The sequence below is a fragment of the Herpailurus yagouaroundi genome, unplaced genomic scaffold (genome assembly GCF_014898765.1).
Source record: "Herpailurus yagouaroundi ecotype Mexico unplaced genomic scaffold, PumYag 253, whole genome shotgun sequence".
Taxonomy (NCBI): Eukaryota; Metazoa; Chordata; class Mammalia; order Carnivora; family Felidae; genus Herpailurus; species Herpailurus yagouaroundi.
Window position 1 is genome coordinate 5,905,971 of NW_024412470.1, and position 20,421 is coordinate 5,926,391.

Sequence of the window (20,421 nt, forward strand, 5' to 3'; positions counted from 1 at the left end):
TTTTTGCATGCATAATAAAAAATACAAACTAGTTCACAGAATTTGCAGATCTATGGAAACAATGAGCAAATGAGAGGAAGCATGAAAAAGAACCATTACAAACCTTCGTTCATCCCTTATTTGCACCCAGCCTTCTGAAACAAAAAGGAGCAAAGGAGTAAGAGAGTTAAGAACCCTTTGAGCATAATCCCTTTCTTCGAATCTGTGTTATCATTTATACCTGACCCTCCAATAAACAAATTCCAATGTTTTAATTGACCAACAGTATTCACTCTCTCAAATAAAAATGGATAGAAATAATTGTGTTTGCTTCCATTTTTAGCTAAAGTTAACTAAAATCCAGGGCGCCTGGGTGGCTCAGTCGGTTAAGCGTCCCACTTCGGCTCAGGTCACGATCTCATGATTTGTGAGTTCGAGCCCCGCGTTGGGCTGACAGCTCGGAGCCTGGAGCCTGCTTGGGATTCTGTGTCTCCCTCTCTCTCTGCCCCTCCCCTGATCATGCTCTGTCTCTCTCTCTCTCAAAAATAAATAAATATTTTTAAAAAAATTTTTAAGTTAACTAAAATCCTCCACCAATCATTTATATCCAGAGCTTGGACTAAAAATCCTCCTACTGAAAATGATTCTTGGGTATTAAAAAAATTCTAGCATGCATTCTCCCTGCTGCCAGCAAAGCTAAATAAACCAGTGAGTGCCCATGCTTCTCAAGGTCATTTGGTGTCCTTAACACTGTTTCTGCTTCTTCAGATACTCCTTCTCCTTCTCTGCCCCTAGATTCCTTTCTCTAGAACAAAAAAGATAGAGAGGGGAGAAATCCAGGAAGGAAAGAGTTTCAAACAGGCTTGAAACGGCAATCTCACTCAATTTGAAATTAATTAAAGGGAAAGTTAAAATTTTTAGAATTTTTACTGCTTTTGAATATTACTGAGTCTTACTCAAAACATGGATGGAGATTCCGTTTGTTAGCTTTTTAAATGTCATTGGATATGACCTTTGGACTCACACGAAAACACTGCAATAATCTATTCGAGAAGTAGCTCGCAACTCAAGTTTTCTCCTGAATAGCATTATGCGTGCGTTTGCCTCCTCCCCAGAGCAAACACATATATTGATATTGATCTGTTGTCAAAAGGTGATTCCTGTACAAAATTAGTCTGCAAATCATCTTGCACCTAACTAGATGTCTTTGAGTCCAAACATGAGGATGATTCATCTTTTGAAAACAGAATCTAACTGGCAAAAACGTTGTATTGCTTTAATTTCGCCTTTGGATTCGGAAGAAGAAAAAAAAAAAAAAGCAACTCAGCTCTTGCAGAATGAACTACTTCGTCTTCAACACGGAGTCTGACTTGACCAGGAGGCCACATAAACAGACTGCTTGCTTTAAGAACAGCTGGTCGACTCTCTGATTACAGTCAGCAGATTTTCTAGCTGCGTCAGAGCCTGCTTGAGATCGCAACCAGGGAAGCAAAGATATTTCCTAGACAGGTGGAACTTCTAAACTCAGCCGACATCTCTGGTAACTCAGAAGTTCAAGTCCCTAGGTGGCCAAAACTCATCATGTGGCCCAGATCGGCCTCTTCTCCTGATTTGAGATTCAGCCACCTGAGAAAATGTAATTAGTTGCCATTGCCAGCGGTATCTTCATCGTCACTGTCATGATCATCACCCAAAATTAATGAAGCTCCCACCTGCATAGGATATAGAACCCGGTGCACGGCACACATGAGGGAAGCAAGCTCTCCTCCCCAGTCTCCCGCCGTGTTTCTTTTTGAATCTCATTCGCCACCCTTTTCTGGAATGAATGGTGCAGGTGTGGGCAGGCGTGTACTTCCTCAGCCCGCGAGCCTCTGCACTGGAGACTTACTCATTCTTTTCTGCTTGCCCCACCACCCTGCACAGGGACACATAATCCCAAAGAGGATTCTAGAAGAATTCAGGGGGAACCCAACCAAAATTCAAAATTCATCATCCAAACGTGAAGCCTCAAGATGATCATTTATCAGAAGATACTTTGAGACATTTTGATAACTACACATTTATAAAAATGATGCAGATTAAACATACAAGCAAATCTCTGTTATCTTTGTTAATGAGGAGGGAAAAAGAGCAAAGCAGTCAATCCAAAGCAGAACTTTGGACACTGTGAGTATTTGCCTTCACAATATTATATGACTTTTTTTTATTAAATGTTTATTTTTCAGAGAGAGAGAGAGAGCGCGCGCAGGTGCATGCAAGCAGGGAAGGGGCAGAGAGAGAAGGGAGCAGAGGATCTGAGGCAGGCTCGGTGCTGACAGTAGAAAACCTGATGCGGGGCTCAAACTCATGAACCGCAAGATCATGACCTGAGCCTAAGTGTGACACTCAACTGACTGAGCCACCCAGGCACCCTGCTATGTGATTTTTATGCAATGATTTGATATGTGCTTGGGTCCACTAAAACTAGTTTGCATTCCCTAAGTGCTCTGAGCAAAGCCATACGGAGTATGATTCATCATGTTCGGGGTGGCAAGGGAGAGTCAATGAGAAATGAATTAAACAGGGCCAAGGGCCGATAGTATGACAAATTGTGTGTGTGTGTGTGTATGTGTGTGTGTATGTGTGTGTGTGTGTGAGTGAGGCGAGATGAGTGTGAGGGTATCTGAATGTAGGCAAGTATATGTTTATCCAGACCTCACTGTATTTACCTTAGGTACAAAGCTGTGGCACAAGTATGTTCCATAATCATCTTTTATTTTTTATTTATTTTTTTTTTTTTTTGGGACAGAGAGAGACAGAGCATGAACGGGGGAGGGGCAGAGAGAGAGGGAGACACAGAATTGGAAGCAGGCTCCAGGCTCCGAGCCATCAGCCCAGAGCCTGACGCGGGGCTCGAACTCACGGACCGCGAGATCGTTACCTGGCTGAAGTCGGACGCTTAACCGACTGCGCCACCCAGCCACCCCCTATAATCATCTTTTAAAAGTAACCCTTTTAGGGGCACCCGTGGGTGGCTCAGTCAGTTGAGCTTCCGACTTCGGCTCAGGTCATGATCTCGCAGTCCGTGAGTTTGAGCCCCGTGTCAGGCTCTGTGCTGACAGCTCAGAGCCTGGAGCCTGCTTCGGATTCTGTGTCTCCCTCTCTCTCTCTCTCTCTCTGCCCCTCCCCCTCTCATGCTCTGTCTCAGAAATAAACAAACATTTTAAATAAATGAATAAATAATAAAAGTAACCTTTTCACATGGAACTTATTTAGTTCATTTTATTTATTGATACTTATATATCGGGGCACCTGGGGGGCTCAGTCAGTTAAGCGTCTGACTATTGATTCCAGCTCAGGTCATGATCTCACAGTCGGTGGGTTTGAGCCCCACGTCGGGCTCTGCATTGGCAGTGTGGACTCTGCTTGGATTCTCTCTCTTTCCCTCTGCCCTTCCCCCCCCTTCTCTCTCCATCTCTCAAAATAAATAAATAACTTTAAAAAAAAAAGAAAAGAAATACTTATATATCACTTCCTACGTGTCAAGTTTTGTTCTAAGTCAGGGGCCAGCAAACTATGGCCAAATCCAAGCCGCTGCCTGTTTTCATAAACGAAGCTTTATTAGAATGCAATCACGTGTCGTGAGATAACGGAAAATACGTATATTGGTCTCTACCCCCAGTTCCTGGCCCAGAGTTCCTAAAACACCTTGTAATTTCCTAAGTGATAAGAACACTAAGAGCATCAGCTTTTCTGATATTTGACCTTTGACCCTGCCCCTGACACAGGCTCCCCAAACCCTTATGAATTCCTAAGTGATAAGAGCACTGGAAGTATCTTTTGTTCTAACGTGGTGGCTCCTGGATCAGAGCGGGTCACCAGAAAGTCAAGGCCATGAGTAGAAGCATGGAATTTTCGGCCCCTCTCCTCCCACCATGCCCCGCTTCTCTGGAGAGGGGAGAAAGGCTGGACATGGAGTCAATGACTGATCATGCCCAGGTGAGCAAGCCTCCATTAAAATCCCTGTTGCATGGATTTTAGAAGCTGCCAAGCTGGTGAACAGGTGGAGGTGTGGGGAGAGTGGTGTGCTGGAAAGGGTGCAGAGGCCCTGCGCCCCGTCCCACATACCCTGCCCTACGCATCTCATTCACCTGAATGTTCACCTGTGTTCTTTTTTTGTTTTAAGTTTGAGAGAGAGAGAGAGAGGGAGAGGGGCAGAGGGAGAGGAAGAGAGAGAATCCCAAGCAGGCTCTGCACTGTCAGCCAGGAGCCCGACGCGGGGCTCGAACTCACAGCCCGTGAGATCATGACCGGACCTGAAGTCAGACGCTTCACCGACTGAGCCACCCAGGCGCCCCTCACCTGTGTTCTTTATCATATTTTTTATAATAGACTGGTAAACACGGAGTTAACACTTTCCTGAGTTCTATGACCCCTCTAGCAAATTGATCAAAGCTGAGGAGGGGGTGTCAGAAACACGGGGGACAACCAGAACTTGCCAGGGGCCCCTGAAGTGAAGGGGGCCAGCCCTGTGGGACTGAGTTCCTGCTCTGTGGGATATGACGCTACTCCGAGTAGACAGTGCCAGAACAGAGTTAACTGTAGGACACCCAGCTGCTGTCACTGAGAAGCGCTTCATGTAGGGGGAAAACCCACACATTTGGTGACCACAAGTATCAGAAGTGAAGTGTTGTGTGTGAGCAGTAAAGGAGACACATAAGAAGTGGAAAACCGAAGTTTCCAGATACACACACATTTATTTACATAATGTTTATGGCTGCTTTTCATACTAAAATAGTTGTGACAGAAACCATATGGCCCACAAAGTCTGACAATATTTTACGATCTGGCACTTTACCGAAAAAGTTGGCCGACATCTGTCCTAAACGCTTTACAATTACTAACTCACTTAATGTTTACAACAACACTATAAAATAGATACTATTATTGGAAGAAACCATCCAGTCACACCCAGCAAATTAAAAGCCTTCCGTTGAGGGCTTCACTGGCCTTATAAAGGCATGGAATTAGAATAGAGTTGAAGATTCCACAACACCCATGATTTCTGTATCCGAACCACTCTGTGTGGATAACGAACTCAGAAAAGAAATAGAAGGAAAGAAAAACAAGATCACCTCAGAAAGGGAGACCAAATTACATGATACTTAAGAGAAGATAGTTTTGAATGAATACTTTATAAAAAGCCCTGAAGAAAAGACTGAAAGCAACTGTAGGATGAAAATGGGATATGGGGCGCCTGGGTGGCTCAGTCGGTTGAACGTCTGACTTCGGCTCAGGTCATGATCTCACAGCTCTGTGAGTTCGAGCCCCGCATCAGGCTCTGTGCTGACGGCTTGGAGCCTGGAGTCTGCTTTGGATTCTGTGTCTCCCTCTCTCTCTGCCCCAACCCACTCGCATTCTGTCTCTGCCTCTCTCAAAAATAAATAAGCATTAAAAAAAAATTTTTTAATAAATTGGGATATGGAAGAAGTATAAATAGGCAAGAGAAAATCACTGAAAAGGAGGTTGAACATTTATTGATTTTCAGAAAAAGAAATTTACGAAGGAAAGAAAACTAACATTTGACATAATAAGCCAACAACTCTTTCCATACATTAAAAAAAAAAAAAAGACCAGAGTCTACACATTGAAAGGGCCCACCAGATACAAGCAAAATTGACCCAGAATTATCAACTGTGAGACACATATTCATAAAACATTCGACCGGAAGGAGCCTCCTGCCAAAAAAAGGAAATAACTTTCAAGGCAAAAAAAAAAAAAAAAAAATTTAGATTGGCTTCAAACTTCAGGAAAACAACTTACAGAACAAGACAACAGAAGGACACTATTTTTAGGAAACTTCAAATAAATGTAAACCAAGGACATTATATCCAAGCCCCAGCGCCTTTTTCAAGGCCACAGGAAAAGGGTTTCAATGTGCCAAAACCAAGGGACTACTCCACACACGTGCCTGCTCTAAGGAATGTCGTAGAAGATGAGCTTCCACCGGGGCACCTGGGTGGCTCAGTCAGTTAAGTGGCAGACCTCGGTGCAGGTCATGATCCCACGGTTCGTGAGTGCAAGCCCCCCGTCAGGCTCTGTGCTGCCTCTCTGCCCCTCCCTTGCTTGTGCTCTGTCTCTCTCTCAAAATAAGTAAACATTAAATTAAGAAAATTTCTTTTAAAAATTTCTGACCACCCCTTTATTCTGAGTCTTTTTCAATTATTGCTTGTTAAGTGTATCTCTCGTATATAGTACAGAGTTAGGGTTTGTTTTCTATGCCAATTTAAAAATTGTTTTTCCATTAGTAGGTAATTTAAGCCCATTCACATTTATTGATATGACAATGTTTGGTCACAATTCTGCCTTGATGTATTTGCTGTGATTATCATGTGTACTATTCTACATTTACTGTGTCTATTTGTGTTTTTAGTATTTATTTTTAACTTTATTTACTTTGAGAGAGAGAGAAAGAGGGAGAGAGAGAGAGAGAGAGAATCCCCAGCAAGCTCCACACTGTCAGTATAGAGCCCGACGTAGGGCTTGATCCTATGAACCGTAAGATCATGACCTGACCCTAACCCAAGAGTCGGACACTTAACTGACTGAACCATGCAGGTGCCCCTGTGTGTCTCTATTTGTTTACCCTCTATGATTTTTTTAAAAAATTTTATTTTGGTTTTAGCAAAGTTTTCATTTTTATTCTAGTGGTTTTATATGAATACATTTTATAGTGTCCTTAAATTCCTTTTATTTTTATTTAATTGTGTCAGTTTTAAGGGGCGAAATTTGACCCCTACCTATTGCCTGCACAACACTTAATGATCTTATTCTCCTTTCTCCCTTCTCCTACTTTTTATTTGCCTTCCTTCGACATTGTCAGAACATCTAGGATTTACACGTTGTGACTGAGCCCATGACTCATTCTTGTTTTATTCCCACCTCTACAGTTGAATATGCAGAATGCCCACGGCCAGTCCTTTTGAGAAGTCTGCCCAGTCAGTTCTGGATTAGTTGAAGCTCATCTTCTTTTTACATTTATTTCTTTTTTGAGAGACAGAGACAGAGCACAAGTTGGGGAGGGGCAGAGAGAGGGAGACACAGAATCCGAAGCACGGTACAGGCTCTGAGCTGTCAGCCCAGAGCCCGACGCGGGGCTCAAACTCACCGGCCATGAGATCATGACCTGAGCTGAAGTCAGACGCTCAACCGACTGAGCCACACAGGTGCCCCAAGGGGTGGCCAGAAATTTTACCAGGCAAAAGAGAGCAGAGGTCACAATTCTGGTAGCAGACAAGGTAGGCTTCAAGACAAAATGGATTCAATGAGACAAAGAATGCTTTTTTTCTAACACTATAAAAAAATTTGTTTTGAGACAGAGAAAAACACAGTGCCAGCAGGGGAGGGGCAGAGGGAGAGAGAGAGAGAGAGAGAGAGAGAGAGAGAGAGAGAATCTTAAGCAGGCTCCCCACTCAGCACAGAGCTCAACTAAAGGCTCAATCCCACAAACTGTGAGATCATGATCTGAGCCAAAATCAAGAGTCACATGTTTCATGAACTGAACCACCCAAGCGCCCCTCAAAATGTTTTATAATCTCTGATATAATGTTAATGTTTAATCATGTTAAAATGGTATTTATAATGTCAAAAACCACATTCAACAATGAAAATTTAAAAGTCTGAATATCTGGGCACCCAGTAACCTAGCAAGCACCGACATAAAATAAACATTATGCAACTCATTTCTGCAAGGAGAAATAAGTAGAAACACTCTACAAGCCAAATAGATCAAAATGGTAAGGTTATAAAATATGTGAACAGCATAAGGTGGACCTCATACACATATACTGGACACTTTATTTTGGCAACAAAGAATATGTCTCATCTCACATGCACATGAAATAAAAGTTGATCATCTACTTCAGCTCAAGTAAAAATCAGTAGGGCCCACACAGCAGAAATATTCCAACAGCACTCTCTGGTCACAATGCAAAAAAAAGGTAGACAGTAAAATTCATGCCCACAAAAAAAAAAGGCCTTGCAATCTGAAAATTAAAAGATCCTCTAGTAAACAATTCTTGGCCAATGAGAAAAATATGAACAGCAATTACAAAATTTCTGGAAAATGGGCACTTGCACGGCTTAGTCAGTGGAGTGTCTCCTCTTAATTTCGGCTCAGGTCAGGATCCAGAGTCGTGGAACAGAGGCAAAGTCAGGCTCGGTGCTGGGTGTGCTTAAGATTCCCTCTCTCCCTCTTCCCCTCCCCCCCCTCAAAAAATGGAAAAGAATCTCTGAGAAGTGAGGATTATGAAAACATTAGATATCAAAGTAGGGATGCATTTCAAGGAGGGATCAGAGGAAATACAAAGCTCTAAATATCTCTATCCATAAAAAATAAAAGCATAACAATCAGTTAAAACTAGAAAAAGAAAGAATAATTAAGGAAGTAAGACAGACATCACTTTCATTGCTTATTCTCGGAAGGACTCCATAGAAACCACGGACCTACAGGGCAGAGATTTCGGTATTTAGCACATTCTTTTCTTCCCCTAACTCTAAGGCAGAGCCGTTCCCCCAGGACAAGTTGCAAACGGGGAACCCCCCTGCGTACCCAGGAAACGCATCCAAACAGATTGGGACATTGCTGAGCATTCTGTCTTGTGCCCTGTCATCCAGAGAGGAAATGCTCATCTGTGACAAAGACTCAATAATGTTCTGCAGGCTCTCTTCCAATTGCCCTCCCTTCCTACCCCCTCCCCTACCTTCTCTCCATCTACTCTTCACCCTCTCCACCCTGCCCTGTGTCCGGGGAGGCTGACTTAATACAGATGGCATCAATAGGCTTTCTGGGGGTGCTTGGGTGGCTCAGTCGGTTAAGTGCTGACTTTGGCTCCAGTCATGATCTCGTGGTTCGTGAGTTCAAGCCCCACTCAGGCTCTGTGCTGACAGCTCAGAGCCTGGAGCCTGCTTCCAATTCTGTGCCCGCCCCCTCTGCCCTTCCCCCACTCATGCTCTCTCTGTCTCTCTCAAAAATAAAAATAAACATTTAAAAAAGTAGGCTTTCTGGCTTCTGGTTGAGTCTGGTCAATGGAAACTTTTGCATGGAGTGGGAGGGAGGTGGGGACAGACAGTGTCAGTGTGCCCCTGGCCTCCTTCCCTGCGGAGTCCTGACTGATTCTTAAGAAGGAAGTCCCACGTTCAGATCACACAGCCTTTTCCACACAATTCTCTCTCTGGGTTCCAGGAACCCCTCCTCTCCTCATCTCCGCAGATCTCTGCCCACCCCCCCCCACCCCCCGTCCTCCATCACTTCCTCTGAGGAGGTGACTTTTCATGCCCTGCCTTCTGCTCTGAAAAGAGCTCGTTGATGCAACTTGCCTCAAATACCTGCTATAGAGTTTCTGACTCTACCGGCAAAGAAAACCAACTCTCGGAAAAGAACCGTGATAGCCTGGAGGCCAGGACCATGCTGCAATCAAAGTGCAAGGTCATGACAGTAAGGACATGTCCCTAATCGTCACCCCAGGATATTCCAAATTGGAAAATAAAAAGAAACACTGGTGTCCGTCTTTGTTGGACATAGGAAACTGCGACTGAATGTGACCTTATTTCAGTGCAGTATCTACACAATAAACGTTCGCGTTTCAGAGCATTTTTTCAAACATGTTAGGAAAATAACCTTCCTCCCCAACAAGCATTTGAAATCATTAATAAAATCGTGTTTATTTTCTTGTTTATTTTTTTCCTTTGTTTTTTACATTTTAAGTCATTAAAAAAAAATTATCCCCAGCGTGGCTATACTATTAAGGATCAACTCCTCTGCAGGAAGTGTCCAAGAGGAAAGAAAATGCTTGCCACCGTCCTGTGGTCAGTTTGGCTTTGACCCGAGGTCCAAGAGGGTTCAGATGACATGGTCCAACTCTATCTGCACTCCTTTCTCATTGAAATCCTGATTTCTACGCCCTCCGGAACGTGCCCGCCTCAACTCTCTAAACCAGCATCTCCAACAGGAAACAAGAGGAAAATGTGTAAAGCAAATGACTGGCAGCTGCTCGGTCCAATCTAGATTGACCACACACTTCGCATGAAGTGGGAAATTGCTCAGTGTTGGAGTCAGAAGGCCTGGGTTCAAAGTACTAAAAAGTACTGTATCACTTAAATTCTCAGATATTCATATTAGTCATCTGTAAAGGGAGTATAATAACATGTTCTCATCTGCCCAGTGTCATCGTGAAATCAGGTAATTGACATGCAAGCATATAAAGATGGAATATGCCAGGAGCGCCTGGGTGACCCAGTCGGTTAAGCATCCGACTTCAGCGCAGGTCATGATCTCGCAGTTGGTGGGTGGGCTTGAGCCCTGCATGGGTTCTCTGCTGTCACTGCAGAGCTCACTTGGGATCCTCTGTCCCTTCTCCCTGGGTCCCTGCCCCGCTCAAGCTCTCTCTCTCAAAAATAAACATTTAAAAACATTCACGATCTAATATGCCAGGCAAATTTATGTTTTTCAAATAATCTCTGATGATGACTACCAGAGGAGAGGCGGATGGGGGAATGGGGGAAGTGGGTGAAGGGGATTAAGAGTGCACTTATCATGATGAGCACTGAGGAACGTATAGAAATGACACTGGCAATGCTGTGTGTTCAGTATACGGGAGTTAAAATTTTTAAAAAAGAAATATGCAGACTTCCAATCAAAGTACACAATTCTATAAAGGCTATAAAACCAGACACAAGTAGGGGCGACTGGGGGGCTCAATCGGTTAAGCGTCGGACTCTTGATTTCAGCTCGGGTCATGATCCCAGGGTCATGAAATCGAACCCCGCGTCAGGCTCTGCATGGACAGCATGGAGCCTGCTTGGGATTCTCTCTCTTTCTCTCTCTCTGCCCCTCCCCTGCTTGCACTCGCTCTCTCTAACTCTCAAAATAAATAAATAAATAAATATTTGAAAATATTTAGAACAACACAGCACAAGTAAATGAAAACACATGCTGTCGGTAGATAATAAAACTCAGTATCATAAAAAATAATAATAATAATCCCTGGAAAAAAATAGTGGAAACTAAGCAATTTTATCCAAAGATTATTCATCCAAATATTAATTAAGGGCTTGGCAGTGATTCAGAAGATGTATACAGCATAGAGTCGACCTCTAGAGTTTGCAACATAACTAGGGAGGTAAGCTGAACACACCTGTAAAATTTTTAGGGGCGCCTGGGTGGCTCAGTCGGATAAGCGTCCGACTTCGGCTCAGGTCATGATCTCATGGTCCATGAGTTCGAGCCCCGAGTCGGGCTCTGTGCTGACAGCTCAGAGCCTGGAGCCTGCTTCAGATTCTGTGTCTCCCTCTCTCTCTCTCTCTGCCCCTCCCCTGCTCACACACTGTCTCTGTCTCAAATATAAACAAATACTTAAAGAATTTAAAAAAACTATTGAAGAGTGCTAGCAAGTATACTCTGCAATGCTAAGTTGTATCATTATCATTAAAAAATATTAAGTCTTGGGAGCCTGGGCGGCTCAGTTGGTTAAGTGCCTGACTTCGGCTCAGGTCCTGATCTCACGGTTTGTGGGTTCGAGCCCCGCGTCGGGCTCTGTGCTGACCGCTCAGAGCCTGGAGCCTGCTTCGGATCCTGTGTCTCCCTCTCTGTCTGCCTCTCCCCTGCTCATGCTCTGTCTCTGTCTCAAACATAAACATTAGAAAAAAATTAATATTAAGTCTTTCATGCTTAGGGTTCAGAGAAGAAAGAGTAATGCAGATTCACTGGTATAACCAGAGAAGTCTTCATAGAGGAATTTGGAGTGTAACAATAGTAGGAGTTAACATTTATTGAGTGCTTCCTATGTTCCAGGCATAATTTTATGCTCTCTTTACATATTAACTTGTCGAAGCCTCCTAACAACCACATGCGACAGTGAGTACAATTTTTCCCACTTACAGGGGAGAAAACTAAGATTCACAGAGTTTAAGCAACTTGCTCAGGGTACACAGGTAAGTGAGAGGAAGAGCTAACATTCAAACCTGGACAGCCTGACCCAGAGCCCCTGCTTAGAACATCTCTATCCTACGGCATCCACGTGAGGACACCTGCTAACACCAGTGCTCACCTGCCCTGCGTGCACCACGGAGTAATTTGCTGTATGGCCACTTCTATTTCTGCTCCTTCTTTAAAAAAAAAAAAAAAAAATGTTTATTTATTCTTGAGAGAGCATGAGCGGGGGGAGGGGCAGAGAGACAGGCGGCCAGGGGATCTGAAGCAGGCTCTGCTGTGACAACAGAGAGCCCATCGCGAGGCTCAAGCCCACGAACCCCAAGGTCATGATCTGAGCTGAAGTCCGGTGGTCAACCAACTGAGCCACCCAGGCGGCCCTCGGCTCCTAAGTTCGAATGAGAAGATCTCCTACTCCAGGTCCTCTGCTGACTTGCTGTGGCATCTTGGGAAATCCGATAGGTCCATAGCTCCCTTATGAATAAGGGTGAAAGAATGACACTTTCGCAAATACGCCCCAGCGCCTTACAGGCTATTCAAATTTGTTTTTGATGTGAGAATCAAAGGGAAAGCTCCTTGAAAAAGATGAAATACCTACCTGGTGAAACTAACTACCATCGTCCTTTTTTTATCTATTATTTTTACTCTTCTTCTACCCAAACCCATGGCCAGAAGGTACCTATGGAACCACAATCTGGGAAGAGAAAGGGGAAGAGGGCAGAGGCATGTGTGGCTGGTGTCTGGACCAGCATGGCCTGCCAACCTCTGCCGGGTGAGCCCCAGTGACCACGCGTCCTGCACTAGTCACTCTGGGAACCGATCTTGTTCCTGGTTGTGTTATTTTACACAGCACTACTCAATGTCTCCTTTTTAAGTTTCTCGGAATATACATGCCTGTGATATGTCCAAGCAGGACACGGGGCTCTTAAATAAAGGAAGAAACGGGAATACGGACAAACAGTACCGGGATGTATTTCTTCCTTCTTTTGAATATATGCTTTTATCCTGGTAGTGGATGGAACCCCTTGAGGGGCATTGAGTAGAATTTTTAAAAGGCACTTCCACTGACTTAGTCAATACTCACCTCATGAGGAAGCCTGAACAAACTGAGATGAATGAGCCCAGAGGTCAGCGACAGAAATCAGTCAGACTCCGCGGCTGCCAAATTCACGTGATGATAATGTCACTGTGTGAGAGGAAGCTAAGACTGGCCCTTGCCCCAAGTGTGGGGGCTTTTAAGTTGTGTTTTTTTTTTATTTTTTTATTAAACGTATTTATTTTGAGGGCAGGGGGGACAGAGAGAGAGAGAGAGAGAGAGAGAGAGAGAGAATTCCAAGCAGGCTCCATGCTGACAGCATGGCTCGTACTCCTGGAAACGTGAGATCATGACCTGAGCCGAAATCAAGAGTCAGGTGCTTAACCGACTGAGCCACTCGGGTGCCCCCATGTCTGATGAATTAAAGGGACATTTTACTTGTCTAAAATGAATGCGGGAATAGAACCATAGATGTGACAGAAACGTTGACGAATATTTCCACACTTATTATTTCATTCCCTCATAAATCATTCAATGGTTGTCACATAACTGACTACCTGCCAAGTGCTCAAACTCTGGGCGAGGTGCTGTGGACACAAAGATAAAGGAAGCACAGTCCCTAATAAAAGCTCATGATCCACTGGCAGAAACCCGTATATGTAGATAAATACAACGTGAGGAGTTTAGGTTTAATTATAGAGATGCGCACAAGGCACTATGGGAGCATCTAAGGGGGCACAGGGGTGGGGCAGAGGCTGGCGGATCACTTCCTGGAGAAATAACGCCTCAGCTGCCCGCTCATCTATCAGCAAGGGCTGTCCAGGGGAGGGGCAGGAAGATTGCCCACCAGGAGGACCTAGTCGAGCAAACAACAGAAAATGAGCTCGAGAACGGTTTACATATTCTCCGCAGGCAACTGCAGACGACCCCTCATCCCTCTGATGTAAAAATGCAGGGCACGAAAAAGCGAAGAAGACTGTGGAGAGGTGGGTGGGGACCACAGCCCAGCAAGCTCTCTCAGGACAAGGAGCTTATGGCTCCTCTCACTGGCTGGTGGTTCTCAGACATCAGCAAGCTTCAGATTTCCCTGATGAGTTGTTTTGTCTTGTTTTTTAACATAGGTTTGGGGGCGCCTGGGTGGCTCGGTCGGTTGAGCGTCCGACTTCGGCTCAGGTCATGATCGCACGGTCCGTGAGTTCGAGCCCCGCGTCGGGCTCTGTGCTGACAGCTCAGAGCCTGGAGCCTGTTTCAGATTCTGTGTCTCCCTCTCTCTCTAACCCACCCCCAGGGTTTCCAGTTCAGGGAGGTTTGGGCTGGGGCCTGAGGGTTTGTGTTTCTAACAGGCCCCCCTGTGATGCTGCTGTCGCTGCTCTGAAACCACACACCCTGGACAACCAAAGGGACACACGGGATTTCAAGGTCAGCGGTAAAGTGAGCTGTGTGCTTCGAGCCTCGGGCTCCTGGTGCAGGCTGGAGGGAGGGGCACCAGTTAGGAGGCTATGGCAGAGGTGGGGGGGGCAGGGCGGGCAGACGGGGAGAAGGAGGTAGACAAACCAAACCATAACTCTGCTTGTTAGTGATTCCATCAATTATTCCCCACAGAACATCATAATGGACAAATCTGTGTATCGTATTTGCAAAGTTCGGCTCCCTTATTTAATTAGGACATCGAGACTAAGCGGCATATAAAGAGAATATATTCGAGAGAAAAGTGGTAGAACTGGAGATATACACATTTCCAATCCAGAAATGAGTCCTGCTGTTGAAAACCAGAGAAGAGAGGCTACTCTTCTATCTTGGATTCCTAGTCCCTTTGGCTGAGATAGTTAGGGACGTCTCATCATCTCCTTCAGAAAGGAGAGGTCCTACCTTGAAAGAAGAATGAAAATCTAGGGCTTTGGAATTAGAAACCAAGGAGTGAAGTGAAAATGGAAACCAGGGTGAGGGTGTCATGAAAGTGGGGTAAGTGAGCACAGGCACAACAGTCTGGCATCCAGCTTATTAAGCCCCCCACTTGCGAAACCACTGGACACTTACTAGTTGCTTTTCCCCAAGGTGAGCTAATCAGAGTCCCTGCTGCACTCTAAAGATCCATGATAGAGCCACAGAAGCTGAAAGATGCTGGAGAAAAGTCATCAGAGCAAAAGTCCTGCTATTGGGGGGGGGGGGGGCTCCCAGAATCCAGAGTCACCCTGGATTCTTTGCCTGGGTCATTCAGAACACCCTCAGTTTGTGAGTGGCCCAGCATCCCTGGAGGGGTGTTTCCCCAACCACCTGTGGAGAAGAAACTGTTTGTTTGTCATTTCCAATCAAACACACACCAGTGCTTTTGTAACTTATGACAAAAATGGATTACTATAACTCTTATCAGGAGACAGGATCAGTCTTATCATGAGAAAAACATCAGACAAATCTCAACTGGGGGATGTTCTACAAAAGACCTGATCAGAACTCCTCAGAGTCTCCCAGGTCATCCAAAAAAACAAGGGACATCTGAGAAACTAACACAGCTAAGAGGAGCCAAAGGAGACACAATAATTAAATGTAACGTGCTGTCCTAGATGACATCCTGGAACAGAAAAAGAACATTAAGAAAAACTATGGAAACCTGATGAATGTATGAACTTTAATCAATAATAATGAATCAATATTGGTTCGCGACTAGCAATAAATGTACCATAGTAACATAAGATGTTAGTGTAGGAAGTTAGTAATAGGGGAAACTGAGTAGGGTATATGAGAACTCTGAACGATCTTTATGACTTTTCTATAAACCTAAAAGCGTTCCAAAGAATAAAGTTTACATTTAAAAAAAAAAAATCATTGAGGAGCAATAAAATAGAAAAAAATTATAAACAAAATACAGGCTCAAATTTTGTGACTATATTCAGCATACATAAAATTACACTTCAATAAATACAAGAACACATGATCTAGAAAAAAAAAGAATGGCAAAAATTGTGCACTTTATTTACTGCAAGTGTGAGTATAGGTGAATAAATAATGAGTTGCTGCTATATTCATAACTTTTCATTCCTGTCATTCAGCTGTAACTAAGCAAAGAGGTATATGTATAACAGGGAGTCCCTATATTAAGTACTTAAATGCACGCTTTGAAGGAAGATCATATTTATCAATCTCAAAGTTTTTAACATGACAAATGAGCAAGCTTTGCGCTTGTTAATGTATCTAATCTAATTCGGATTGATTACAGCGCTTCTCACTGGTGATAATGTATATCTAAATTGCTTCTGTGCTTTGTTTTAGTAACAAGGACAGCATAGAAACCAGTCTCGCAAACAAATGGAAAGATATTCCATGCTCATGAATTGGAAGAATTAATATTGTCAAAGTGTCCATATCACCCAAAACAATCTGTAGGTTCAATGCAAACCCTATCAGAACACCAACAGCCTTTTTTTACAAAACAATTAAATGGAACCACAAGAGACCCTGAATAGCCAAAGCAGTCCTGAGAAAGAAGAAGAAAGCTGGAGATATTACAATTCCAGATTTCCAGATATATTCCAAATCTGTAGTAACCAAAACAGCATGGTATTGGCACAAAAACCAACACATAGATCAATGGACAGAATAGAGACCCCAGAAATAAGCCCACATTTATATGGTTAGTCTATGACAAAGGAAGAAAGAATATACAGTGGGGAAAAGTCAGTCTTTTCAATAAATGGTGTTGAGATACTGAACAGCTACATCTAAAAGAATGAAACCAGGCAACTTTCTAACACCATACAGAAAAACAAACTCAAAATGTGAGACCTAAAACCAAAAAAATCCTAGGAGAGAACACAGGCAGTAATTTCGCTGACATCAGCCATAGCAACATTTTTCTAGATATGTCTCTTAAAACAAGGGAAACAAAAGCAAGCATGAACTACTGGGTTCATCAAGATAAAAAGCTTCCACACAGCAAAGGAAACAATCAACAAAACTAAAAGACAACCTGCAGAATGGGAGAAGATATTTGCAAATGACATGTATGATAAAGGTTTAGTATCCAAAATCTATAAAGAACTTATCAAACTCAACACCCCCCCCCAAAAAAAAAAAACACACAAATAACCCAGGTAAGAAATGGGCAGAAGACATGAATAGACACTTTTCCAAAGAAGACATTCAGATGGCTAACAAACACATAAAGGTATTCAACATCACTCATCATCAGGGAAATAGAAATCAAAACCATGATGAGATACCTCCTCACACCTGTAAGAATGGCTACAATTAACAACACAAGAAACAACAGGTGTTGGCGAGGATGCGGAGAAAGGGGAAACCTCTTGCACTGTTGGTGGGAATGCAAGGTGGTGCAGCCACTCTGGAGAACAGTATGGAGGTTCCTCAAAAAACTAAAAATAAAACTACCTTTGCACTAGTAGGTATTTACCCAAAGGATACAAAACTACAGATTCAAAGGGGCACATGCACCCCAATGTTTATAGCAGCTCTATCAACAATAGCCAAATTATGGAGAGAGCCCAAATGTCCATCGACTAATGAATGGCCAAAGAAGATGTGCTATCTATATACAATGGAATATTCTCAGACATCAACAAGAATGAAATCTTACCATTTGTAATGACACGTACGGAGCTAGAGTGTATTGTGCTAAGCAAAATAAGTCAATCAGAGAAAGAAAAATGCCATATGATTTACTCACATGTGGAACTTAAGAAACAAAACAGATGAATATATGGAAGGGATGGAGAGAGGAGACAGGGAAATAAACTACAAGAGACTCTTAACCATAGAGAACGAACTGAGGGTTGATGGAGGGAGGTGAGTGGGATATGGGCTAGACAGGTGATGAGTATTAAAGAGGGCACTTGTTATGATGAGCACTGGGTGTTGTATGTAAGTGATGAATCATCAAATTCTACTCCTGAAACCAATATTGCACTGTATGTTTAACTAACTAAAATTTAAATTAAAAAATAAGTAAATAAAAATTAAAAAATAAACTATTAGGACTACATCAAAGTAAAGAGCTTTTACATAGCAAACAAAACCATCAACAAAACAAAACGACAACCCACTGAATGAGAGAAGATATTTGCCAATGATATATCTGATAAAGGGTTAATATCCAAAATATATAAAGAACTCATACTACTCAACATCAGAAAAACAAGCAATCTGATTAAAAATTGGCAGAGGGGGCGCCTGGGTGGCGCAGTCGGTTAAGCGTCCAACTTCAGCCAGGTCACGATCTCGCGGTCCGGGAGTTTGAGCCCCGCGTCAGGCTCTGGGCTGATGGCTCGGAGCCTGGAGCCTGTTTCCGATTCTGTGTCTCCCTCTCTCTCTGCCCCTCCCCCGTTCATGCTCTGTCTCTCTCTGTCCCAAAAATAAATAAACGTTGAAAAAAAAAATTTTTTTTTTTAAAAAATTGGCAGAGGTCCTGAATAGACATTTTCCAATAGAAGACACGCAGATGGCCAACAGACACATGAAAAGATGCCCAGCATCATTCATTATTGGGGAAATGCAAATCAAAACCATGATGAGATATCACTTCACTCTTGTTAGAATGGCTAAAATCAAGAAGACAAGAAACAAGTGTTGGAAGGATATGGAGAAAAAGGAACCTTTATGCACTGTTGGTGGGAATGTAATTTGATACAACCACTGTGAAATAGTATGGCCGTTCCTCAAAAATTAAAAATAGAAATACCTTATGATCCAATAGTTCCATTATTGAGTTTTCACCCAGGGAAAACAAAAACACTAACTCAAAAAGGTATATGCACCCTTATATTTATTGCACCATTATTTACAATAGCCAAGACATGGAAGCAACCTTTTGGCTTTCAACAGGCAAATGGATAAGGAAAATGTATATTTGTACAATGGAATATTAGACATCCATAAAAAAGGATGAGATCGTGCCATTTGAGACAACTTGTATGGACCTAGAGGGTATTATGCTAAGTGAAATAAGTCAGACTAAGAAAGACGAATGCCATATGATTCCATTCATAAATGGAATCTTTAAAAAAATGAATAAACACACAAAGAGCAGAATAAGAACTAGAAATACAGAGAATAAACTGATAACTGCCAGAGGAAAGGGGGATGAAGGGGTGGGGGAAAGGGTTAAGAGGAAAGGGAGATGGCCTCCAGTTATGGAATGAATAAATCATGGGAATAAAAAGCAGAGCATAAGGAATACAGCTAATATTATAATAGCGATGTAGCAGGACACAATACTTGTGGTAAACACAGCATGATGTACAAAGTTGTCAAATTACAAAGTTGTGTATCTAAAGCTAAGGTAGCATTGTATGTCAACTATATTCAAGTAAAAACAAAATAAAATAAAATATATTCGATCACTCTTAAAAAAATTAAAAAAAAAAAAAGATGGGACCCATCAGACTTTATATCTCGCAGAAACATTGAGTTTTTATAGCTCAAGCATTCTCAACTTTTCTTTTCTACAATCACTGGACCTCAGTATTCAATGAAAGTCCTATTTTATAATTCATTTTCCATATTATCACATAGTTTGTAAAGAGAATAATCTAAAGTTTATGCATTACACTTCACTTAATTTACAATTTTTGTGATATCACTTGGTGCATTGTTTCTTTTGGCTGATATTTTTTTCATAGCAAGACTTTCTTAGTAAAGAAAGTGGTGTGTTGATTTCCATCTGCCCAACCTCTTTGATCTGGGCAAATACTGCAGAAAGTTTCCTTTTCACCGCAACTGTGACATCAGAGCATATTTCTATACTGAAGGAACTCCCAAACACACCTGATAATATTGTAACCCTTCATAGTTTTATACAGCCCAATTATAGTTGCTGACAATGAAGGTGAAAAACATGAATTTTCAAATTACCATCATGTTCTGATTGTGCATATGTAAAGAGAATTGCAAGGTTAACAATATCTGTTGCAAGTTGCAATAAAAGATACCTTGCTAGTACACCTCCGTGTACCAAAAATGGTTAATACACCATGACCAGTTGGAAATCAAGATTGGTTTAACATTCTAAAAGCACAGTATAAATAAACTAAGGAAAAGCATATTATTATCTCAATAGACGAATAAAAAGCATTTTATAAATTCCAGCACTAATTCCTGATAAATACTCCCAGCAAACTAAGTACAGGTGGAAAATGCCAGAACTTGATTAACAGGCAGCTACCAAAACCCGACAGCTAGGGTCACGCTTACTGATGAAACACTGGATGGTTTCTTCCTGTTGGGGGCTGAATTTCATCCCTCGACATTCGTATGTTAAAGTCCTAACCCCTGGTACCTCAGAATATGGCTCTATTTGAAGACAGAACCTTTAAGAGGTAATCAAGGTAAAATGAAATCATGTGAGTGGGCCTTAATCCAATATGACTGCTGTTCTTATGAAAGAAAGAAAGAAAGAAAGAAAGAAAGAAAGAAAGAAAGAAAGAAA